The sequence below is a fragment of the Temnothorax americanus genome, unplaced genomic scaffold, assembly GCF_048541705.1.
Source record: "Temnothorax americanus isolate GAGA-0224 unplaced genomic scaffold, ASM4854170v1 Scaffold71, whole genome shotgun sequence".
Classification (NCBI taxonomy): Eukaryota; Metazoa; Arthropoda; class Insecta; order Hymenoptera; family Formicidae; genus Temnothorax; species Temnothorax americanus.
Window position 1 is genome coordinate 54,476 of NW_027509794.1, and position 26,934 is coordinate 81,409.

At 36.2% G+C, this 26,934-nt stretch overlaps 1 protein-coding gene and 1 pseudogene across 8 annotated transcripts in view; both read left to right on the plus strand.

Annotated features, from left to right (window-relative positions):
• Window positions 1-1,317: 1,317 nt before the first annotated feature.
• Window positions 1,318-26,934, plus strand: part of Snap25 (Synaptosomal-associated protein 25kDa) — an 80,921-nt gene continuing 55,304 nt past the window's right edge. For 2 of the 7 annotated variants that reach the window (XM_077422578.1, XM_077422575.1), the window contains exon 1: window positions 1,322-1,646. The gene's annotated coding sequence lies outside the window, so the exon portion shown is untranslated. Of the gene's footprint in view, window positions 1,647-26,934 lie in introns of all 7 variants that reach the window. The other 5 variants (XM_077422577.1, XM_077422576.1, XM_077422572.1 and 2 more) reach the window with 5 other exon arrangements.
• Window positions 9,772-16,267, plus strand: LOC143906459 (uncharacterized; annotated as a pseudogene). Its single transcript, XR_013259522.1, has 2 exons — window positions 9,772-10,516; window positions 11,493-16,267. The product of XR_013259522.1 is annotated as an uncharacterized LOC143906459 (transcript).

The following is a 26,934-nucleotide window of genomic DNA, read 5'->3' on the forward strand; positions in this document are numbered from 1 at the left end:
CAAAATCCTCTTCTAAAAAGAGCATGTCGTAGGTATTGTTGTCACTTTTCCGCGATGCCGATTAGTTATCTTGCTGCGCTTACTTCATTTGCAGCTGTCATTGTATATATTTTAATAGTGTAATAGTAATAGCATAATGTTAAAGCTAAATAGCGCGCGCCAAGCGCGCGTCTGTAGTGTCTAGTAATATTAAATTTACTAAAATTAAATGTTTCTATTACACATAATTTAAGTAAAATCTGTAAAATAATTAACATTATGTGTTAATATAACTTGTAAAATAAAGTCAAAAGAACAAATATAAATGTAAAGTTTAGTGTCATTTAATTAGCATTTCTAACTTATCAACAAGTAACACATGATGAATGGAGTCATTTTAACTTTCTGGGACATGTAAAAAATGTTAAAATTACGTTTTATTTTTTAACTGTGTATATAAAAAAAATGTTTTAGACGAAAAGGTTACGGTATTAAGTGACCTCTGTAATCGTATATTTAGATTTTTTAAAAGTCATATTTTTGCAAAAATAACATTAAGGTGGGGGTATGTTGAAAAAATATGACAGTAAAAAAATCTAAATACACGATTACAGAGATCAATTTAATACCGTAATAGAGTTTAATTCCGTAATCTTTTTGTCTAAAACATTTTTTCATATACCTTACGGTTTCAGAAATATTCACTCGTAATTAAATACATAGAATTTCTTTCAAGGGGTTGTTTCAATCTCTAAACATGCTTCGAAGCCGATAAAAAAAATACTGTCTGTTATTTTTTGCTACTCTGTAATATATCCAAAACCCATTAAAATCGGTAAGGGACAGTTTTAAACATTCCCTTGTAAGTCATCGTCATTTTTAGGTATATTTTTCTTTTATTTTACTTCATTATTGTTTTCTCCGCGGAATAATTGGATATATATATATATATATATATATATATATATATATATACACGTGTTCCATTTCAAAAGAAAGTCTAAAGCCCGGTGTCCACGATGCAAGAACTGTGTCCAAGTTTCGGTTTAAGCCAATCAACTAGCAGCTCTTACAGAAAAGTAGCAGTTTGATTGGCTTAAACCGAAACTTGGACACAGTTTTTGCATCGTGGACACCGGGCTTTAAGAAAACGCGAATCGGAGACGGAATATCGCATAATTCAAAACGCCCCGTTTCCCGCGCATGACGATAGCCACCTTTGTTATCATCGTGCGCGCGCATTATGACGTGTTCCATTGGCTCGGCGTGGTCACGTGACTCATGGGACATTAGCCACGTGACGCCGCGCTACTGTGCCCGACGGCCGACAACCGACAGCCGCGTCAGCCCTGCTCCACTGCTCCTGCTCGACTCACTCGACTGTGCCGCGCTTCACTTCACTCACTTCACTGTGCTGAGCGCTCATTTGCGATCCGAGCGTGCGGTGGTGGCCGATGGGTTCATGGTTCATGTGCGTGTGCGCGCTCGAAACGTGACGTGACGCAAAATCGTTTTGTTTCATCGCAGTACGGTGCGTATCCAGTAGCAGTTATTACATACGCGGTTGTTGGTGCTAGTGACAGTTGGCCGCTCCATCGGCTAGGTAAAGTCACACCGCTGCGCTCTGGAAGACGCCAGCTTCGCCAGACCTATCGATCCGCCTCAAGGTTAGTGAGCGTAACCAGAAGCGCGCCGGCGATTAATGACACACTCTCGACGGCGCCTCGCCATGAGAGTATTCCTCGCATATATGAGAGCTAATTCGTTTATATATAGAGCGTGATGCATCGCCTTTCTACGAGCCTTCAAGATAATCGCCCCCGTCGTCTGACACCGATTTCGGCGGGGCGGATGCGAGAGATCGATCCGCGATAGAACGCAGTAAAGAGTAATGGAGCTCGTCTTATATATTTTCGCAATCGTGGTACGGTACGGCGATGCAGGCAATATGACGCAGATGGATTTTCGATTGTGCAGTGACAAGGAAAAATAGATTCTCCTAATAATATCACGAGAAAGTCGTCGTTGCAATCTGCGAGAGATAAGCGGACTGCTTTCTCGGGAAATTCGCGAAGCGAATTTAAATGCGGTCGCGAATATGTGATCTGAGGCTGCCGTTTTATTTCGTAGTGATTTTTTAATGAGTTCGAAATTAGTTTTTTCTCGGCGAAGTTAGCGGAAAGTCGTGGTCTTTTTGACGTCGGAGGATTCTCGTAATTGGAGAACTTGACTCCACTTCCTACCGCAGTAAAATTTACCTATACTATACGTTTACGCGAGCGTTACTTCTGTAGTAACTTACAATAATTCACTTGTTTACGCGGAGTAAATTATCGCAAATTACTACAAAATCCCGTTCACGCGAAGGAATTATCGTAACTTACTACAGAAGTAACGCTCGCGTAAAGGTAGTATACTACTCTTTCTTCCATAAAAAGACAAGACTGCGTAATTTATTAACGTTTATCCATTGCAGCATTTGAGATCTCTCATTCTTCAAGGATTAATTAATTCTCGGCCGTCAATTAGTTCTCCCAACAAATTTCCGCTCGCACGGGGATAAAATCAATTTGAAATTCATCGAAGAATCTGTCATTGCAAAACAAATTGGAGATATTGGGATATCCTGTATGCGCGGCGGCGCTGCGCCGCTCAATTTTCCGACTGAAATTTCCGATCGGAATTAAATTCGATCTTTCGCTTAATCGAGTAATTATTATAAATATGTTTACGGATAGCTTTTACAATAATTCGTTACGAATAATTAAGCTCGCGCGTAATTAAATCATTTTTTCTATATTTATTTTGATATTCTAAAGCTCGAACGTGTATTTCATAAAACTTCCTCTGCTTTCTTAACGTATATTACATTTATTTTTGTCTTGGAATTTATATTTGAAATATTTGTCGAAATAAACATGCCGATTGCATTATATTTCTTAGTTTTGCTTTGAGCAAAATATATAAAGTCCACTTTGGGCGAGCTACACCTAATTCGGATTTTAGGGAGGGAAGGATAAATTTTGTTTATAATTCTACGCGTCGCGTATTTTAATGTACGCGTACGTATTTAAATAAAATTAAATTTTAATTTAAATTAGAATTATTTTTTAATTTTACATTTAACTTTTCGTGGTCACTAACATCACAGTTTTATAATAGTCACACACCGGGGTGAAAACAATCCCAGTTACTTTAATCGGCTATTGTATTTACAGTTGTCATTATTTTGACTTGGAAAAATTCTAAACCTTCTTGAAATGTTGTAAAACCTGCAATGTTAACTTTATTAATTATTTAATATTAACACATTTAAAAAAATCGTAAAAGTTAATATACAAAAAATGACTTGTAATTTTTTAATTACTGATATTTTTAGCTAAAAATTTATGACTGTATGAGATGTGACACTTTGGGAAAAAATAGTACGGCAGTGTGCGTTCCAAAAAAGGTATTTATTTTGCAATACGAAATGGATAATTTTTGGATAAAATAAACAAGCAATTCTGTAAGAAAGAACGTGTTTATTGAAGAGTAAAGATTAGGAGTTAGTGTAATTCTTTAAAAAATTTTTGGGATTAATGCTGACCTCTAGTTATCAGGGGGTCTGTTATAGTCCAAGAGCCGGCTGCACAAAACCCTCTCTCATCGAACATCCGGCTGAATTTTATTCGAATAGATAGTTTTTTTAGTGGTTAACCCTGTGCCGGGTTTTATATGCTCTGAAACTTGACCGAAATGTTAAAAAAAGAGCCACTTCCGGTATGATTTTTTGAGATGAAACCCCCTTAAAGAACATCCGGCTGAAACTTGTGCCAATTGATTCAGGATGTCAAGCGCTTTGATAAAAAAATATGGTGCCACCCCCCACCTTGACAGGAACCATGGCAGCAACCCTTAAACGTGACATATTTTCGTACCGTACCTCCCTCACAAAACATCCGATTTTTTTTTTGGAAATGTAGCTCGAACATTCCTGAACATAAAAAAACAATGCTGCTATTGCTGGCCTTGACCAAAAATTTTTGTGCCATCCGTAAGTCGCGCGACTTTTGGCTGCCAATTTGTTAACGGATCAATACTTCCCTCACAGAACATACGGGTAATCTCTTGCCATGTATTTAAATAGAAAATAAGACAATCTTTGACATGAACGATCTTAAGAACCGACTATGAATACCGTCCATACTAGCGCGAAAATTCCCATCGAATATTTTGTGGAAAAAATAGTTTGTGATAAACAAGCTGCGCGTACATTGGTAGAGGTATGGAATGAAACAAGGTAAGTTTATATAACATTCACGTATTTTTATTTCTTTATTCTTTATTCTTATTTTTTTGTATTTAAAATCTTAAAAGTAGGATTAAAACATAAATATAAATGGAATAAATTACTTTTACTTCGCCAGTTAAATGATAAACAACAATGGAAATATTAATCGACTCTACTGGCCATTATAATCGCCAAGACAATACGACCACGATTTGGTTCGATTATCGGCATGTAATCTTTGATACTTATATATCATTTAAATAATTAAATTTAGGGCGAAAAATATTACCTTAGCCAGGGCCAGTAGAGTCGATTAATATTTCCATAAATATAAATCAACATAAATTCCACCTCTACCACTACCAATGTACGCGCAGCTTGTTTATCACAAACTATTTTTTCCACAAAATATTCGATGGGAATTTTCGCGATAGTATGGACGATATTCATAGTCGGTTCTTAAGATTGTTCTCGTCAAAGATTGTCTTATTTTCTATTTAAATACATGGCAAGAGATTACCCGTATGTTCTGTGAGGGAATTATTGACCCGTTACAAATTGGCAGCCAAAAGTCGCGCGACTTAAGGGTGGCACAAAAATTTTTGGTCAAGGCCAGCGATGGCAGCATTGTTTTTTTATGTTCAGAAATGTTCGAGCTACATTTCAAAAAAAAAAAATCGGATGTTCTGTGAGGGAGGTACGGTACGAAAATATGTCACGTGTCACGTTTAAGGGTTGCTGCCATGGTTCCTGTCAAGGTGGGGGGTGGCAGCATATTTTTTTATCAAAGTGCTTGACATCCTGAATCGATTGGCACAAGTTTTAGCCGGATGTTCTTTAAGGGGGTTTCATTTAAAAAAATTATATATACCGGAAGTAGCCCTTTTTTTAACACTTCGGTCAAATTTCAGGGCATATAAAACCCGGCACAGGGTTAACCACTAAAAAAGCTATCTATTCGAATAAAATTCAGCCGGATGTTCGATGAGGGAGGGTTTTGTCGAGTTTTGTGCAGCCGGCTCTCCTACTATTAATACTATTATGTATCTTTTCTCGAGGTGAAAATGCGAAAAGTGAACAGATTTACTAGATTTCGACCAATGAAATCGTATATACTTTAGTGAATTCTCTCACTTTTCTTATTTTTACCTCGTGAAAAGATACGTAATAAGCCCCCAGGAAAGGATAAAGTATGTTAATATGTACTTATATAGGGTGTCCGAAAAAGACCGAACACCGTTTTACTGATAGATTTTGTGGAACATTCTAAGACGAAAATTCTTATGCGAAAATGTCGGGTAAACGGTGGACCCTGTGTTCTTTATCCATAAAACTGCTGGGCGAATACGAATTGTAGATTGTTTAACGCGATCTAAATAAAAAGAAAATTAAAAGAAAAAATAGGTTTGGAGCAATTTTTAAAAACGATTTTTAATTGCGTAGAACGTTAATGTCTTCAAAGTTGGTTCCTTCAGAATTTACTACGATGTTTCGTCTATAAATCTCTTTCACTGTTTATCTAGAGCGTATTTTTTCTCGTTACTCTCGAATAAATTTACCTTCTCGCATTATCGGGAGGTTGCGACGTGTACCGATAATGCAATCCCGAGTTTGTTCATTGACCACTGAAATATATACTAACTGGAACGAGCGCTGGGCCTGTCTGTGCGATATGAGAAAGAGCATGTCAAGGTGTCTCGAGCAGCGCTCTGTTCTTGTCTGGTCTTCTTGATTAGCCTGTTGTTTCCACTCTTGACTACGTTGTGAGTTAGACAAGGAGAAGAGAGGAACTTAGGACTTCTCTCTTATATCGCTCGCCTACCGTGGATTTCTATAGCAGCGCTCGTTCCAGTTCGTATATATTTCAGTGTCATTGACATTTGAGTTTGACATTTGTCGCACGTCTTGACCTTAGTATGCATTTTTGCAGGACTGATTAGCTGGAAAGATCAGCTAATTCGAGATCGTAAAGTGGTCATGCATTTTGAGTAGTTTCGCCGAATCCGCTTGTATGTATTTAAAATGAACAGCCGATTTTGCTGTTGTTGGTTTATTATTTTGAACCTGAATTGTCCTTACGTTAATCAAACGCAGTGTACTACAGCTCGCTTCCGAATTTATTAATTTAAAGAGACTGGACTGTATTCGCAGACTCGCCTTTAAATTTAAAAATTGAGAAATGAGATAAAATACTCGTGTATGTTATGCAGATAAAAATATTTCCTAGTCCCTTTTTATGTAAAAATACAACAGTTTAATTAGACGTTATAAAGTGTTCTTAATAGATTGTGTTTGTTGTTTGACTGAAAAGACCACGTGAAGAGATTAGAATAAAGCTTCCCTAATATTAATTTTCTCACTTCTTGGATACACATCTCTTTCGGAAATTTTTTTTTACAGGACACCGCGTATACTTCTGTTTATTCACTGACTGTAAGATCCCAAAGCTTGGACAAAAGTCGAAGAAGCTCCACACTAGTACTTTTGTATCCTAAACATCCTGTTATTACATCTTGTGAGTGAGAAACCGATTACGGTTGTCTTTCTTCCATGTATTTCGCATTACGCGTCGTTTCTTCTTACACAATAAAGGTAACACAAGAGTGATTCATGTTCACGTGAATAGATATAAAAATATTAATTTTCTCATTTACCTCTCCTCCCTCCTGTATTTATAGCGATGTTCCTGTATCTATCTCGGCATATAAAGTTGTCCAATACTTTTGCCATATTGTACCACCCGACCACCCCCATACACACGAAGCCACCAGTTATTGTTGTGTATGAAGGCTGTAGAGGCTAAAGGCCTTTACACATAAAATGCCGTAAGGACGTAAAACGTAAAGCGTAAGAAAATCGATCAATCCCAATTTGATTTTCCCCTACTGAGGTTACGGACAGCACAATACTTGATTGGGATTGGTCGATTTTCTTACGCTTACGTTTTACGTTTTTACACGATTTTATGTGTGAAGGCCTTAAAGGAAGAGAGGGCGGAGGGCATAAATTGCGAGCGGGGATATACCGCAAGTATAATTATCGTCATAATTTCACTCGAATTTTCTCTGCAATCCTCTATCCTCGATAATGTCGCACGATACAGACGCGGTGTAAGTATATTTTCGACGTTATCAACGAAATCTTACAGTAGAATTGGATCGATCAAGATCACGATTAAAAGAGAAAGAGGCTAGAACAGGGAAGAGTAGATAGGAGTAATTAGTAGTATGGTTGCCTGGGAGGTATGAGTGAGTTTAAGTTACTTCGTAAACTATAGTCCCCTTCTTGGCAAAAACTGAAGTTAATAAAGATTGATTGATTAATGTATCATCTATGGTAGAATACACGATAGACTACACCTTGCGAGAAAAAATCGAACTTTAATTAGAGACACTGTTTTGTTTTGTAAAAGTTGATGCCATAACGTCTGACGATACGCTGAGAGATATGGTCTGGAGTTAAAATAGTGTAAACCGCGCGGAATTATGTAATTGTTTGTGCTTTGATTGCATCAGCAATGCGTGACAAAATGCAGTTTGCGATTAAATAACAATTTCACTTTTAATAATATTGCGCAATGAGGAAAGAAAGATAGATCGATTGCTTATTGACACCGTACGGTGTACGGGCACGCACTGTGAACTTTCGTCGTCTGTCGATCGACAGGCGATATATTAAAAAGTAGCATAGCAATCACACGTGGGCGAGTTTCCTATGAAAGAAAAATGGAAAAAAGAGAAATACGATTTTGCCTCGCAAACCGCTTCGAGGAAAATAACTTTCTTCACGCACACGACCACGGGAAATAAAGTTCCGTTTCCATTTGCTCGTCATTGTTCCATTTGCATGACGAATGCGTATCGCGATTATAAGCATTAATTTTTTTTTGCGAATAAGATTCGTATTTCTCTTTTATCGTGGTATAAGTCGCGAGTGTGTTATTACGAAGTTATTATGATTTCGTAACTTTAACATAAATTTTAATAAAATTTTATCTAACAGAACAGCACTTTTTTTATGACGTTTAAGTGTAGTGACGGGCACAAACCGTCACGATAAAATTTATCTCGTGGAATTTCCACGAAAGAGTCTCGTTTTCACTGTCGGGTGAAAACTCATGCTAGGTCTACAATGCGAGTCGTAAAGTCGTGAGTCGTAAGAATTGATCAATCACAATCGAATTTGAGGAGAATAATCGACTGTGATTGGTCAATTCTTACGACTCACGACTTTACGACTGACATTGACTGGCACGACAAAACATTAAACAATGCGTTTTAAGGAGATCTTATAGTGGCAGTAGTTACCGACATTTTTCATTTTAAGAAATCTTTGAATTGGCTTTACAGAATTGCAAGTTTTTGGTCTAGAATTAAAGTACGCATACAAATCTACATCGCGACACACGATTTCATATCGGGAACAAAAAAAATTAAAAATTTTACTAATTTGGGCACATACAACTGTCATCTGACGACAATAACAAAATTACTGCACTTTATATATATTTAATGACACCCAGGCGAGGTAGGGACAACACACATGTAGGAACAATATTGTGTAAATAAAACTAAGATTCAACGTCTAGACAAAAAGATTTTGTAAAATGAAGTTTTATTAAAGGGATCCTGCAGCCATATGATTTACCGACATTATCGTTTTTAGATAGATCTTTTAATTGGCTTTATAGAATTGCAAAAATCTTTTACAGAATTAAAGTCCGCACAAAAATCTAGGGTGCCAAACGCAATTTTATATCAAAAACATCAAAAAATTATAAATATTACTTATTTGGGCACATACGCAGCTGTCACCTGACTACAATATTTGCTTAAAACAAAAATTCTGCAGTTTATACATACATAATGTTTATCATCCACCCTTGGGAAAACATGTAGGAATAATATCGTGTAAGTAGAAGTAAGATTCAATGCGTACAAAAAAAGATCCATCTAAAAATTATTTTAGTAATGCAAATACGGATGCAGAATGACAAGAAGAGCAGCAACGTAGTTGTTGGATTTTGCGAGAGATGGCGAGCAATAAAAAAAAAGGACAGATGTTGAGATGTCATTTCGTTAGACAAAGACAGATGTAGGGAAAACAAAATTAGAAAGGTTGACATTATCGACATCGAGGAAGTTTGCCTATCACTGCAGGATCCCCTTAAGGGAGTCGTCTGGTCAAGAGGCTGTTTTTTGGGGGGAATTTTTTGTAAGGAATCATAAGAATACACTTTTTTGAAACTTTTACATTATATTTATTGATATTTGAAAAGTATTTAGAAATTTTTCCAAGTTAATATATGGCCAAGAATCCGCTGTAGAGTGCCCCGACGACAGCTGTATAAAAAAAAACGGTACCCACGATTCCAAATCTCCAGTTCATCCTAAAAAAAAAAAAAATTCTTTTAATCTGTGGATGTGTGGCTATCGTGTAAACTAGAACCAAATAAAAATATTGAAATTTCAATTTTTGCCACCGTTTTGAAAAAAGTTCATAATGAAACTTTTTTCAAAACGGTGGCAAAAATTGAAATTTCAATATTTTTATTTGGTTCTAGTTCACACGATAGCCACACATCCACAGATTAAAAGGAATTTTTTTTTTACACAGCTGTCGTCGGGGCGCTCTACAGCGGATTCTTGGCCATATATCAACTTGGAAAAATTTCTAAATACTCTTTAAATATCAATAAATATGATGTAAAAGTTTCAAAAAAGTGTATTTTTATGATTCCTTACAAAAAATTCTCCCCAAAAAACAGCCTCTTGACCAGACGACCCCCTTAAGCAAAAGCACATTCAGGTCGATGGCGCAGCAATCGAACAAAGACAGATGCCTTTCGTTAGACAAGAACAGATATAGATATATAACATTGAAAACAGGATTAGAAATTTTGACATTACCGACGTCGAGGAAGTTCGGCCTTCGCTATAGGATCCCCTTAACGAGACTGTCTACACTAACCGGCACCAACCTGCACGTTTCGTCAACGGAACGTACCGACATTGACCGACATTATCACAAAGAATGTTTTGACGGCCCGTGTCGGAACGTGTCGGGACTTGTCGGTGGCGAGTCGGACAGTCTGAACTGAATAACGGTGAAGAACGGACGCAATTAACAAGATGGACCAGGAACAATTAATTGAAATGGTTAAATCTTGTAAGCCATTATATGTAATGAGCCATTCAAAATATAGTGATAATATATTTAAAGAAAATGCTTGGAGAAGAATTGCGAAAGAAATGAACCAGCCAGGTAAGATAAATATAATTTATTCTATTGTACTAATAAAATAGTTTTTATAAAATATTTTTTAATTTATTGTGTCTTGTCATTCAACACGGCCATGTTTTGTCATAAAAAATTCCTTGAATGCATTTCGAACAGTAAATGCAGTATTTCCTGCACTTTCTCCTTGTCGTGGTAAATTTTGTAAACCAGTGTCAGTTCTATGCGCATGGTCTTGTTGTATGGCATTAATATTATAGACTCGGATATAATTGTGCAAAATGCACGTAGTCAAAATGATTTTATCTGCATTTTTTGGTTTTAACTTCAGTCTTCGATTGTAAAGCTGAAATTTTTGACTCAATATTCCAAATACATTTTTCGACACTCTACGTGCGCGTGAGAGACGGTAGTTAAAAATTCTTTTTGATTTATCTCTTTGAATTTGAGAACCAGGATATGGTCTTAATAAATATTTTTTTAACGGAAATGCCTCATCGCCAACTATGACATAAGGCATAACATTCTGCGTTTAGGAAGCGCATTATCTTTCGGGATATTCAATTTATTTTTTTCGAGAGCTTTGCCCAATTTAGAATTGGCAAATAGGCCTCCATCGCTATTCTTACCATATCCGCCTATGTCTACCACAATAAATTTGTAATGTGCATCGACTAATGCTAAGAGAACAATGGAAAATTTCCCATTAAGAGCGCCTAAACAATTTGGAAAATTCCAAATATCCCAAAATTCTTCGGCAATTTTTTTCCATTTATCCACTGTAGGCTTTGGCATTGTTAGTGGCATCAAATTCTCTATTATCGCTTCGCATACTTGAATAACAATCGATTGCACCGTTAAATGTCCGAGTTATAACTGATAGTTATTGTTCTATACGAATCACCAGTAGCTAAGAACCTACGAAATATAAGATAATAAATGAATTATAAAATATCAAATATACTATAAATATTAATATAAACAAATTGTTCGTTTTTTCCAGCGACTGCTTGTAAAAAAACATGGACGAATGTTCGAGATTCTTTTAGAAAAGCGTTAAAAAAAACGTAAAACAAAAAATGGACAGGCCGCCTCAAAAATAAAAAAATTGGAAGATGAAGTGTCGTTCTTACTACCATTCATGCAAGAAAGAGACATGCAGTAATTTAGAAGATGTCAGTGATGATGATAATGAAGATGAACCGAATGAAGACGAATATGATGACAAACAATGAGAAAGAAGATGATAGAAACGATAGAAGAGATGATCGAAACGACGATAAAGACGATGACAAGGATGATAATGTGGATGAGGAGTTACACGCTGAAAATGAGAAAAAGAGAAAACAAAAAGAAATTAACAAAAAAATTATCACTAAAGCTAAGAATAAAGAAAATAAATGTCAAACAACCAGAAACGGCATCAGCAGTGATGATAAAATATTTGTTGGAGAAAAAAACTGCAAAAGCGCAAATAACTCCACCGACTCCACAATCTAATGCAATAGACACGTTTTTTTTTTTTTAAGTATTGCAGCAACAGTAGTAAACAGTTTTTCTGCGTACTATCAAAATATAGCTAAATCACAAATATTCTCCATTATCTCTGATCTTGAAACGAAACAAATTTTGCAAGAGCAACCTCCTAATGCACCTATACGTCAACATTCTGCCGAATTATATCACACTAAGCCGTATGTATCACGTCCTTTATCATCAATATCAGTATCACCATCGTCACCGTCAATGTCAACTATACCCAGCATCTCCTTCACCTTTAACAACTCCAACTTTATCGCCGTCATATTACGATATGTCAATTCCAATGCTACATCTCGGTGAACAAACAGATTATAGACAATGTAAATTTAATAAAAAATGTTTACCTTAAACAAACTGCAAGTCTTTCTGTCGGTGAAATTACCTTACGAAACGACGTATTTTCTTTTTGTAACACATAGGCACAATTAATTTTAATAATTCAAAAAACTTGCATTGCGGCATTCTAAAATATTGGTAAAATTTGTCTTCATATTTTAAGGTGATGCTGGAGCCGTCTGTATAACTGACAAAATTACCATTTTCTATGTTATCGACCTATATCTGTCTTTGTATAGACAAGGATAGCACCTAACATTGCACGCACATATACGCACGATACACATCGACATTATACTTTTATATTACGCTTCCAAATCTTGATTTGGAGGGTTTATTGATGTTTTTATTGTTGTGAAATTCAGGGGAACTTGTTTTCGCGCTCATACCAATGGTATATCTCTTATATGAAATACATCTTGTGACGAGCTGACAGCTCGCCGCGACTCGAGACGCCATATTGAGATAAAAGTCAAAAGTAGATAAGGAAATCTGTACTTCCGTAATTTTTTCTCATTTTTCATATAAAATCGGAGTTCCCCTGAATCATTAATGTATGTACTGCAATTCTGGAAAAAGGATTTTTAATTCTGTCAAATACTAATTAATACGACGCTACGTGACGACAAAGAAATGCCGTAATAATCGGTAAAACAGACGGCTCCAGCATCACCTTAATAAATTTTTTAATAATGTTCAATGCTCTCCTTCAAGTTTTCTTTGTTTTAATATAGGATGTACCCATTTTCGATTTTTTTCCTTCATTTTTTTTACTTTGCCTTCATCTTCGTCTAAAAGTAAGGCCATAACAACCAATTTATCATCGCTAGATGATCCATCCATTTTGTGGTTGTTATAAAACTGACGGTCGATTGCCGAAGCAATCTGAATATACGTAAAATGGGTCGTGCCGGTGCCGGTACGTGTCGTTGCCAGAACGTGACAGTCCGTGCCGTATAGTGTGAATCAACCTTAAAATCTTTCTGTTCTTTATTTTTTTCTTTGGAGTCAAATGAGTCGGATACACAAAGCAATCGAATTTTATTTCTCTTGTTTTATCGCGAGTTTTATCTCGTGCGTGCGTTTCGACGAAGCCACCTCTTCTCTTTTCCCGCTCCGAGTATAAAACGGGTTACAACGTGTGCAATAAACTGATGCAAGTGCATTCAGATCGCCGCATCGTCGCGTCGTGACACGCTGCGGCACGATCGACCGCACACGTGTCATTTAGCGTATCCTCCACCACCCACTTGCGTGTTTCTAATATCATCTAGGACGTGGGTGGATACACGACTGACGTCGTCGTCGTATCGTGACGCCACAATCACGCGTCAATTACGGTTGCATAACCCTTAGAAGATCATCTCTCTCGTTGAGAATTGTAGAGTTGCATAAAATTCTCCTTTTTTTTCTCGCGGGTAACGGAAAACTCCAAAGCCTGTTGACCTTATTTGCTACGTCTGCATTTGTTTCTTTGTTATCATAATACATAATTCATGAAATATTTGTATTTAGAGAAACGAGATAAAACGAGAAACGAGATAAAAAGATCTTGTTATTTTTTATTTTTTTCCAACGTGAGTAATTGCAAGCTTTAAATAACTTAGGGAGAAATGAAGTAATTGCCTAAGGCTTACAAAGGTAAAAATGTCTATAATACATATAAATTTTTTAAAGATTCGGGAAATTTTTAGATATCATCTTTAAGAAGAGAAAATACATTCCTTCTCTCTTCATGTTAAGTTAGCATACTCTGGAAAATGGTTTTTTTTTTTTTAACTAAAGAAAATGAAAAACAGATTATTGTGTTGTTACAAATTAAGATTGTTGTTTCGAATACATTTATATGATTTGTTTGCGCCTTTTTTCCCGTAAGAAGCCAATTTCATTATCGTGCATTTACCTAACCTAAATGCATTTGCCTAACCGGTTTTAGCGGTTATCAGGACGAGCTGATCCCATCCGGATTTTCCAATCATATTGTCCGTGATTTTGGCGAGCGACGCCCGAGGTCGGTGCAATGGCGAGGTATCTTTTACCCTAGAAACCTGCCAACTTCCTCGAGGGCAAGGACAAAGGCGGCCAATACGCTAGTTAAGCATCGTTCTCAGCGCCACCGTGTAGCGCCGTGTCGAAATTTTTCAGGGAGAAACAACGATAAAAGAAAATGAGTTCTGCAGAGAAAAAGAATTCTAATAATTGTTGTTGTGTAGTGGGGTGCAAAAATACAAGAAAGAATACAAAAAATGTTCGTTTTTACTCATTTCCAAATGTTCATGGGAAATAGAGCGAAAAAAGAAATGGATAATTGTGGTGCGACGTTTGACGTAAGTATCGTTGTGTTTTTTAAAATTGTCTTTCAATATTGTAATAAAGATTTTTTTGTAATATAATTAATTTGTAATATAATTAATAATATCTTCTCAAACAATTATATAATCTCTGGGTATTATTGGAATGAAAATGTAACTACAAAAGTTAACCTTAAAAACCTTAAAAAATTGTTTTGAAAAAGACCATATATATGTTTCGCAGTCATATATACTGTTAATAATGAGTATGTAAATAAAATTTAGTTAACAAAATTTTTTATTATAATAAAGAGAAAAAGAGAGAAAGAAAACTTATAACATATAAAATTAAATCAATTTAAAAAATCATGAGTATTCTGGGCAAAATAATTTATAGTCTAATAACTGTTTTGAAATAAGTTTTAAATGTCTCAATTTTAGAAGTTTGTTCAGACCTACTTCATACTAATTTTTGTATCAGGATGTATAAATTCATTAAGTGTATCAATGACAAAATTGTGATTATTTAAAATAGCAAATTTTACTACTGCTTATTGTTCTTCAGGTGGTCGATTCCACAGCATAGGTTTGTCAGTTTTTTATCTAAAATTCTCTTTGTTCACAAAAATACAGACCGCTGCTGCATGCTTGCAATATCCCTTTCCAGCTTTACACGTACACAAGCAATTTAAGATTTCTCTATCATTATTTAACTGAAATATCAATATTTCCTATATTAAAACTAATAATTGGTTTCAAAATTGAGACATAAGACGTCTTAAAATCGTCATAAACACGTCTAATGACCCGGTTTCGGACATGTTTGCAGATGTGTGCTATCTGGGTATATATATATTACTATATTATGTGTTATACCTCGATTACAGGTTTATAAAAATTAGTATTATTTTTGGTGATAAATCCACCAGGAGAGTTTCTCTCAAAACTGTCCCTCGCAATATTTCTTTGCTAATATGACCAACATGATTGCTGTAAAACAATTTTTTCCCTTTTGAAACACTTTTCTTTCTAAACAAATTTAACTTCACGCTTTGAAATCCACATTTAATAATTACGGACATTATTAAACGTAAGTGTTATGCTAAGATATGCAAATAAATGCGTTTTGTCAAAACTATTTATTACGCGTCACTTTCTCTCCCGAAAAAAGTTGAGATTTATTACGCGAGATGGCGCGGCGTCCGCCTCAAACAGACGCCGCCATGCGTTACGTTGTTCCTGGTATACTAGCTCCGGTAACTTACAATTAGCCGGTCAACTTCGACTTTATTAATTTTTATATTTTTTTATTGTTTGTTGGTCGTTTGTTGGTGATTGTTGGCTTAATTACAACGTTTGTTGATTCTTAATTTTTTTTTTAATTTAAAAAGAAAAATTAGCATTAAGTTAGCCGGAAAAATTTTATTTTTAATTTCAAAAAAGCCTAATCGATGCGTAATCGTTTGCTGATGATTGTTGGTCTAATTTTAGCGTTTGTTGGTTTATTATTAGTCTTAAAAACGAAAAAAAAAACCGAAAAATTATCTCACATATTAAAGTAATCGAAGATTGGTTTATTTACCTACGACTTAAGCTTTATTTCTATCAATTTAAGGCTAACATCTATAAAATTGCCATATGAATACGGGCCTTAACATCGGCAGAAAATCGCGAAAAGATCAACAAACATGGTGGTTCGTGATTCCTGTCTTTTTGCGCCGTCATCATTTCAACGAGAGACCGAGTGAGATTAAATTAAGGTAATTAATGTAGAATTCTATATGCTAATGTTTTGAGCAGAACGTTCTTTGATTTCTAATAGCGTTTTTCACTGGCAGAGCTGGTGCGCATTTAGTGCACTGCACATTAAAGCCGTCGTACACAAATCAACGTAATGTGTATGCTTAGTATAAACAGGTTAAATCATGATTGCATTATTTGATAAAAAATGTACTGCGTATTTTATCAGTCGAAATATTTGCATTTTACTTTGAATATTAGAGATTAAATCAGTGTACAACAGCTTTAATGTGCACTGAGTGCGTACCAGCTCTGCCAGTGAAAAACGCTATAAGAGGATTTATATTTTATTTTTTCTTGCATAGATAAACAGAATGTTATCGGAAAGTCATCTAAGCATTTTGAGAAGAATCTTCGGAAAGATGAACGTAGAAACCAATTGTTGCAATTAAGAAGAAAGAAGCGCGAGCAGGTATTTGCGCAGAAGACAAATCTCGGTGGTTTTTCTTCGTCACCTGTTCTTGTCTGCGTATTATAAAGGAATATTTTTTTACATATATTCCTTTATAATTTATGTTACAGGTTGCACCTGTTTTACAAAATCTTCAAGGTTCAAATAAAAGGTAAAGTTATATATTTCTTTATAATGCATATTTAGTGTTACTTTGTTTTTACTGTGATCAAGTTAATAAAAGTGTTTTTTTTTTTGGTTGCTCCTATCGGGTCAGGAGCGTAGACGCCTTCAGTCCTGCCTTTGGACTATGTGACGCATATATTGAAAAACTAAATAATTCTGTTAATCTTTTTTATAAAATTGTAAATCACTCCAAGCTTGAACCAGTCTTCTCGCTGTATTATAACCTCAATAGCCTCAGTTCCCGCAATGCCGCGCTTCACCAACTCCTCGTCCATCTTCTCCCTCTGTCGGTCGTATATACTGCACTGCCAGATCACGTGATTGATATCCTCCTTCTCGTGCCCACATTCACATTCCGACGAATCGATATAACCTTTTCTTGCCAATGACTCTCCTAAATTGTAATGATTGGCTCGAATTCTATTTACGAACGAGTAAAAATACCTGTCAGCTTTGATTTTCTGGAACCAAGGTTTTTTCTTATTTTTGTCGTAAAAATAGTTGAAGTAAACTTTGCCCTTGTATCCACTTTCTCTGACTATAACCTCCTGGGTTCGCTGCCACGACTCCTGCTTGAATAAACTGCGATAATCCAATATAGGAACCTCTATGCTCTCGTCTGCCTCACCCTGCGCACCAATTCTTGCCAACAGGTCAGCCGCCTCGTTGCCTACCCCGCTAAAAATGACCGATTGAATCCGATTAAAAATTTTGAATCCGCATGAATCTGGATTCTTGATCCGGAAATCACGGATTTATAACGATTACACCGACTGAAAACGATTGAAACGGATTGGTATTCAAGGATGTAATTTTAATCGGATTCTATCGATTTGAATTGTTATGATTTTATAACAATTACACTGATTGAAAACGATTGGAACGGATTGGTACCCAAAGATGTAATTTCAATCGGTTCTTATCGGTTTAATTCGTTATGATAAAAAAAATTATTTATTTTAAAATTTTATTACTATTTTTTAACTAAATTTGTTTCTTAAGATGCAGTCTATGATTATAAATATTTTCTCGTATTTGAAAAACACTTACCTTGGTGGGATTCGAACTCGGGACCTCTGCATCGTGAGCCAACTGCCTTATGTGGTAGACTACTTCTTAATTTGATGTAAGCGTATATAGTCTACATATATTACAACCCCAGCGCAAATATATAATTTTTCAAAAATCATCTTAAAAAAACAAATTCAGTTTAAAAAGAGTAATAAATTGAATTGGATATATAATATAATAGAATTTTTTAATGTCGGGTGAATGTCAAAAACCAGTGCTGGATCATTATGAAATTTTGTGTTCGTAAATATATTCGTAAATAATCGGGGCCTTATGTTATGTAAGGCCATCTCTAACAAATTTCTACACGGGAACAACTAAACACGCGGGAAGCGGGAAGAGGGAAGGCGATTTCACTTCAAGTTCAGTGAAGTTTGGAGTGACAACTTCACTCTAACGACTTCACTTTAAAAATCAGAGTGAAACTCTGATTTTACCTTAGAGTAAATAAATTTACTCTATTGGAGCGAATATTCACTCTTTTTGAGTGAACTGGTCAGTAACTCTATGATTAGTTATATAACGATTAAACCGATTGGAAACGATTGAAACGGATTTGTACTCAAGGATGTAATTGCACTCGTTTTCTATCGGTTTGAATCAGTCTTAGTCAATCGTTTAAATTGTTATTATGATTTCGTGAACCCTGAAATCACAAAATTATAATGATTTAAACGGATTGACTGACCGATTCAAACTGATAGAATCCGTGAATTTCGGATATATAAACAGGATTATTTACTACTTTATTATAATTCCATTCTTTGTACTACAAATTTATTACAATGTGCAGTATTTATTTAATCCTTTGAGAAAACACCTGTTTTTTCATTCACGGAGAACACTCTGGGTCAATCTGACCCTACATACATACTTTGATCGTCCACCATTTTAAATTGACGAGTGCGATTAGCTTGAAAAAATTCCCAGATGTACTTGTAACATTGTTAAATCAATTAATATAAATAAAAAGTGTGATTGGAATTATTTACATATTTTAAAAAATTCAAAAGTATTTAAAAAAATTTGTTTTCTGTTTAAATTTTTTAAAATATGTAAATAATTCCAACGGCACTTTTTATTTATATCAATTGATTTAACAATGTTCCAAGTACATCCGGGAATTTTTTCAAGCTGATCGCACTCGTCTATTTAAAATGGTGGACGATCAAAGTGTGTGTGTAGGGTCAGATTGACTCAATGTGTTCTTTTGAAGAAAAAGAAAAGTTTTTTACAAAAAAAATTGTATTTTTTTGTCTAATATTTTTGGCTAAAATGTTTTCTGGCAAAAAAAAAAAGAAAAAAGGGTCAAATTAACCCTGTGTGTTCTCGAAGGGTTAAATAAAAACATTTTACAGTTTTGCAAATATAGAACTCATGATTTTATCAAAAGAAAATCTTGTAGTAAGAACTCTATTACGTAAAAATTATGTGTTATATACAATTTTAATGATTAAAGCAGATTTAATCTGATTCACATAGCTACTTTCCCCAATTTAAATAAATTAAGCGCAGATACGATTAAAACCGATTGAGTAGAATTCAGATGAATCCGGAAATATCACATTAAATCCGATTCCGGTGTTGTATTAAAATTTCACAATTGATGCGGATTCAATACGATTCATGTGGTCACTTTATTCACCTGATTAAAATGGATTGGCATTAATACGATTGAAACCGATTCAGTCGGATTCAGATGAATTCGGAAATATTGCATTAAATCCGATTTTGGTGTTGTATTAAAATTTTACGATTGATGCGGATTCAACACGATTCATGTGCTCACTTTATTCATCCGATTAAAATGGATGTGCATTAATACGATTGAAACTGATAACGACGGATTCAGATCAATCCAGAAATGCCGAATTAAAAACGATTCCGATTGATTTGTTATTAGAACTGATTCACTTCCGATCGGGCATCCGATTAACCGGATTGAAAATGCATTCATTCCGATTCAATTTCACCAAATTTAATACGGAACCAATCGGATTTAATCGGTCATTTTCAGCAGGGTACATATCCACAGTGTGCCGGTATCCATCCAAATACAATTGTTAATTCATACTCCCTTTTAAGTTTAAAATGACGTCTTCTAATATCTAATATGTACCGATTTTTATACACATCAAGCCTATTATTTTTAATAGCCTTTAACACGCTTTGACAGTCTGATAAAATTAAAATGCTGTTGCCAATATTTTTTCCTTGTGCCTTCTCATACTCCACTTTTTCTAGGGCCGCCTTGACCGCGAAAGCTTCTGCCGTAAATGAAGAGCTATGACTAGGGAGACTCACATAGAACGCCTCACTCCGCTCCTCGAACACTATTCCCGAACCCGTAGCATTGGACATCTCTGACCGTGATCCATCCGTATAAATCACCAAAGGGTTGTTCATCACGTACTTACGATTAAATTCTTCGATGAAGTCTAAATCCTTCTGACCGTATTTAAGGTCCTCCAAATTGTTCATAGCTTTGGTTTTTTTAACCGGGGACACGTCCTTACCTACTTCTATGTCTACTATAATACTGTCCGTCAAGGCCTTGTACTCATATTCCCACAGGTCATATATTTCCTTAGGTTGTCCAATGTACCTCCTGAGCGGTCTAACTTTCTCCCATGCCACTGATATAACACTCTTTCTTAGGTTAGGGTGTCTAAGTCTAATAAACTGTTCCTTATTGCATAAGTTGTCGATACTTCGTCGAATCTCCTCGTTGCCATATTTTAAGATCTTGCAGCAGAAGTTCCTTGCCAACATCAGGGCTCGCTCGCTAAGTAGATCGACCTTGGCCTCCGCCAACATCACGTTCGTGGGAGTACTATTTCTATACCCCATCGCTGTTCTCAATCCTAGAAATTGACCCCTTTCCAACTTAAGAATCTGTTGTATCGTTACCGGGGCGTACACAAAACAACCGTAGTCCGAAACCGATCGGACCAAGCTCTTATAAAGCATGAGAGCCGTACCTCCATCCGAACCTCTAGTGACATTATTCAAATAACGTAGAATGGAATTAGCCTTTTCGATCTTTGCCCTAACGTCTTGTACCTGGTTCTTATACGTCATTTGATTGTCCACACGTAATCCCAGGAACTTAGCTTCTCCGTTGTTAGGTACACGTACCCCTTGACCCGAATCGCCACATTCCTATCAATGAATCCACTCTTTGAGAATTCTACCAATGAAGTCTTTCGCGGCTCCAAATCTAGACCAATTAATCCCAAATTGTTGGCCACAATATTTACTGCTTCCTCTACACGTTTCCTGTTTTCTTCTCTATTAAGCCCTGTTGTGTATACAACTATGTCGTCCGCGAACTGAAGTACGATCACGTCCTCACTAACATCCACCGTAATGTCGTTCGTGTTTAACGCGTACAGAATCGGACTCAAAACTGCACCTTGAGGCAGCCCCTTCCTAGATATTCTCTTAATCTTTTCTCTGCTACTAACGATGTACTCCACCTCCCTATCCTTTAACCATACCTTAATATATGATCTGATTCTTTTAGGACACTTTATCTTCTTCAGTTTCCTGTTGAGAATGTGAAATTGTACATTGTCATACGCAGACGAGACATCCAGAAAAGTCGCTAATCCGTAAGTACCACCGTGTATTGCCGCCTTAATATCCACCGTCAACTTAGTCAGGTTCTCGATACAAGATTTTCCACGCCGAAATCCGTTCTGTAGTGGATGTATTTTACCCTCCCTCTCTGCCCACCAAACTAGCCGCTCGTTAACTAAGCGCTCCATCACTTTTCCAACGCACGAAGACAAGGATATAGGCCTGACTTTCTCCTTATTAGCTTTATCAATGAAAAGGACTTGATACTCCCGCCACTCTTTAGGAAATCCATTACCGCTCCAGATCTCATTGAACAGACTTAATAGGAAATCCAAAGCTCTTCGGGGAAGCTGTTTTATCATCTTGTAATCGATGCAATCAGCACCTGGTGCAGAATCCTTCCTAATCATATTTATTGCTCTATGCAATTCCTCCATTATGAATGGTGAGTCCATACAATTCTCTTCCTGTGATGGATGCTCATCCTCATCTTCTACTTCCATAGAGACCCCTGGCGCCGACAATTTGTCGATCTCTTCCCTGATGACTTGATTCCGATCTATCACCTGCCATTTGTTCCAGTTTATCTTACTCTTTGCTTTCTTGAAGGTTCGCATAACGTTCCACACATACGTAAGACTGGTAAACCTAGTGATACTATTACAAAAGTGGTGAAAGTTTTCCTTCTTTTTCTTCCTTAATGTTTTCCTTGCCTCTGCTTCGACTCTTTTATACTCGAACCAAGCGTGTCTCGAATCTGTATGGTTAAGATAGATCTTCAACTTTTTTTTCCTATCTTTAATGGCTTTCGAACAATCTTCATCCCACCATCTCACCGGTTGTTTTTCTTTCCTAATAGATTTCTTTGCGGGCTGCGTAGGTCTCTTATATCCCTCTCCTCTTCCAGAAGCGACGTTGATCGCCTTCTTCATGCTGGCCATAAAAATTTCATATTTTTCTTGCAGCTCTTTACCTGAGCATGTAACCTCGATCTTCTCCATTTCTTTTTCCATAATATCCTGAAATTTGTCCCAATCAGTTGTTTTTGTTGGTAGTCGATTCGTGGTTTTCTTGTACACGAAGACATCCGTGTCCACCTCTATAAGAATGGGAAAGTGATCTGAATTCCACACATCCGGCAATTGTTGGTAACTAATAAAATCTATTATTGGAGTATCAGCAAAAACAAGATCCAAATTTGAGGCTGTCTGATTCTGGTAGTTCAGTCTGGACATGGTATCGACATTGACGCATAAGTATCCCGAGTTGAACATCTTCTCGTATAGATTTTCTCCATTAAAGTCAGTATCATTACAATTCCATACAACGTTGTGAGCATTGAAGTCACCCACTATAATAGAGCCACATTCTTCATTGTTGTATTTTAAGATGTCTTCCCAAACTTTTGAATCCTCTCTGGCTCCCGGTCGACGGTATATAGCTATAACATTGAACTTGATCGCGGTATTATTTATTTTGACGCCACATATATCAAAAGAATCCGTTCTCACATTAAGATCCTTTATTACATTATATTCTATTTCATTTTTTATAATAATCGCTATACCTCCACTATAACCTGTACTCTCTATACCGATAACTTTATAACCAGTAAATGATAACCTTTGTAAATCTTTAATTTTAGTCTCCGTTATTACAACTATATCATAAGTACCTATATGTGCATCCAACTCATACTTTTTATTCCTCAAATCTCGGGCATTCCATAGTAGAACCTTAACCGTATATTGGTCTTGGCTCCATTACTTTACCTATAACCTGCATGTTACCTTCCTTCCATTTACTTCTAAAACCTGGATATTCTATATTGTATACATTTTCGTCTGTACCTAAATTCCAGCCATTATAGGTAGATCTTCCCCCTGATAGCCACTGTTTTCTTGCTTCTCCTGCTTCTTCATCGTTGTTTCGTTGCGACATTGCTTGGTGAGTGATATTCAACAGTAGTTTTCTGAACTCCTGTGAAGATTCCATAAGTTTTACGATAATTTCCAGCAATCCTTCGTTGGATTCTTGCCATTTCATCGTACTTCTTCTTCTTTTCCTCCGCTGTGTTTCCTCTTCGCTTTCACTATCCTAGCAGCTAAGAGCTAATCCCCTTTTCTCTTTTGAGATATCACTCTCTCTTGTATTAAATTTGCTATAATACTTCTTTGTACTATATCCATCTGTCTCACTCTTCTTAGAAGCTATCAGCTCCTTACTGCTAGTTTTAAAATACTTCGACTTATCGTACCTGGCTCTATTGACCTCTACCAGAGGCTCCCTGGCTCTGACCTGTGATAAGCAGGGATCCTGCACAGCGCTCTTGATCGATGCCCTTTGTACTGGAGGATCCCCTTTAACCGCGTGAACGAAAGACTTGGGAAGTGCCGGCCATGTTGCTGGTTTAATGAACTTATCGTACTCGTTTTCTGGTTTATTTTCCTTGCCAGCCTGGATTCTTTTAGCTTCATGAAACGACACATTCTGGTATGCCATAATCACCTTGATGTCTCTGTTGTCCTGAAAAACCGGACAGCCCTTGTACGTGGATTTATGTTCACCACTACAGTTTCTGCAACAAGCCTCTTTATTACAAGCGCCATGAAACTTATCTCCGCATATTGCACATCTCTCCTCGCTTTTACAAACAATCTTTGTATGTCCGTATCTATAGCATTTATAACACTGTTTGACCGCATCAACAAAGGGTCTAACCTTGATAAAACCCATATTATCATATATGCCTAACCTATCCGGTAATTTATTGCCTTTCATTGTAATAACAATGTTGTTCATCTCTTCGATGACAAATGATTTACCATCCTTATCAAACTTTTTCCGAGTTATTTTTTCCATTTGAATAACCTCTTCCTTGTTGACTAGTTCGTCCCACAGCTTGGGAATATCGAACGGCCAGTTTACTATTACTCCTTTGCACGAAATCGATCTATTATCAATATAGCCCTGCATGAATCCTTTCAGTTCTTTATCAATATTCTCCAAACACAAGTTAGCATCTATTATATTCTTAAACTTAAGCCTAGCAAGGTTAAATTGATCCATGTCAAAAATGTCTGGAAAACTTTTTATCTTATGTAGAGCATCTAATATTTTTAACTTATTCATTTCTTTATTATTACACACACCTTGTCGACACACAACTTGCAATGGACTATTTTATGACCTTCGAAATCCGACATGAATTTATCACAGCCCTTGTTTGAAGCACCTTGGTCATTCTTATATATATCCTTACTACCTACTACCAAATTACCTTGGTCTTGTACATACAATTTGTGCTGCCGCTCAGTTACCTTACCGATATCGTACGTTTTATCCTTATTCAAAGAATCTTTCTTATTTGTTGTCATCACTTTACTTGTATCTTCCTCTGACAGCTCCATCTCTACATTGCTGTGTGATACATCTACCACTAACATCTTATCTCCTCCGTCCTTTCGGCCCAATTCTTTGTCCATTTCTTTCAATTCCTTGACACTTGCCACTACTGACCCGTCGATTATTATTTTTTCTTTATCTTTCTTGAGCACGTTCTTATTCCTTTTCTCCTTCCCGCCAAAATCATTCTCCCCTCTAATCTTGCCATAACCTGAACTGTCTTTCGGCATATCGCGAAATTGGACCCCCCACCGAAGGGGGGCTCAAATAGAGATAAACTTTTCCTTAACTAATCTCCAGCACGTTCTACCACCCTCCTCTATCGTACTTCAGCCTCCTCTATCTCGCAGAATATCTTTATATTACAACTATTTCAGCCCGTCAACGATAACACGTCCGCCATCTTCAATCGTTCTTTCTTCCCTCAATCGTTAAAGTTGACAGGAATCAGGTTATGATTCTCCTGTCATACCGACGACATGTAGCAACACTCTTAATAAAAGTGTAACTTTTTTTAGGTTGGTTCAGCAGTTATAGCTATATTTTCTGAAGATAGAGCTCTTTATCGAGCGGAAGTTCTGAATATTGATACGCGGATAAATTCAAATGTTATATAGAAATACTTGTAGTAAATCCGATATTCATTACTGTGCAGACCGTTGCCAAATTCTATCAGGTTTCACGATGTTAATTCTTTTGCAGGAGTTTGCGGACCATTGACCGCTAGCGCGATCGCCACAGCGCGCTGTTTGGTTCAGCCCACGTTCCAGCTGCATGCTATACTTCGCACAATTTTGCGGGATGAAGTGATCGCGGACCATAAACGGCAAGAAGACGCCGAGGGCACATCACAAGAGCCGACCGATCTAAAGGGTGAACTTTTGATAAAGATGGTGAACCACGCGATCAACGCGATTGTCGGTAGACTAAATTCTCTCGCGAATTTCGACGGCATTGACAGTAAGGTCAGCACACTAGTAGCCGCTGCCAATAGCCATGACAATCTCTGCAGAATGGATCCCTCGTGGCACCCATGGCTGTAAGATACAGAACGTTTAACAACACATTTGTGCTATAACGAGAAAAGGATTAAAATCATTATCGCATTATTCATTTTATTTTCTTGCCCATATACGTTCTTATATTTTATAACTCTGACGCTAGCTTTCAGGAAGTTATTGAAAAATGAAAGATGATAAAGAGAAGTTAGGCGCTAGAAAAGTATTATTTATAATCTATACATATATATAGATATATGAATATACGTAGTTTATATGCATTATAACATTAATTTTGTACAACGTAAATCGAAGCTATTTGTAAACTGCGAATTTAATTCTATTCTCTAACTCTTACTCTGTATATGTATTATATTGCTTATAGATTCGGTTTCACTATATATAAACATACTGTTTGCTAATGCGTAGCACTTCAATGTAACGTAAAGCTCCAGTTCGAGTTCCTAGTATGTAAATTATATTTTAAGAAACTTGTGCAGATAATTTGTAAGAATAGTTCTTGCTAAGAAGTTCCATATAGACCTGAGATACATATAGTACTTATTTATTGTAAAAGACATGAACATTAGGATCTTTATAAAAATTGTATGAAATAATAAGGTTCTTAAAAAAAATGACGTTTTGTTACTTCAAACAAATCTATAATTTTTACAGTAAAACACTTTCCACAAGTGAGAAACGGAAGCATACATTGGAGAAGTAGGTTTTTTTTCAAGAGAATTCTACTAGGAAACGTATATTCACGTATGAATACGAGAATTATCTTCAATTTTATGTAAATTTAATCAGGTTGAAGCTTATATTCTTATAAAATAATATATA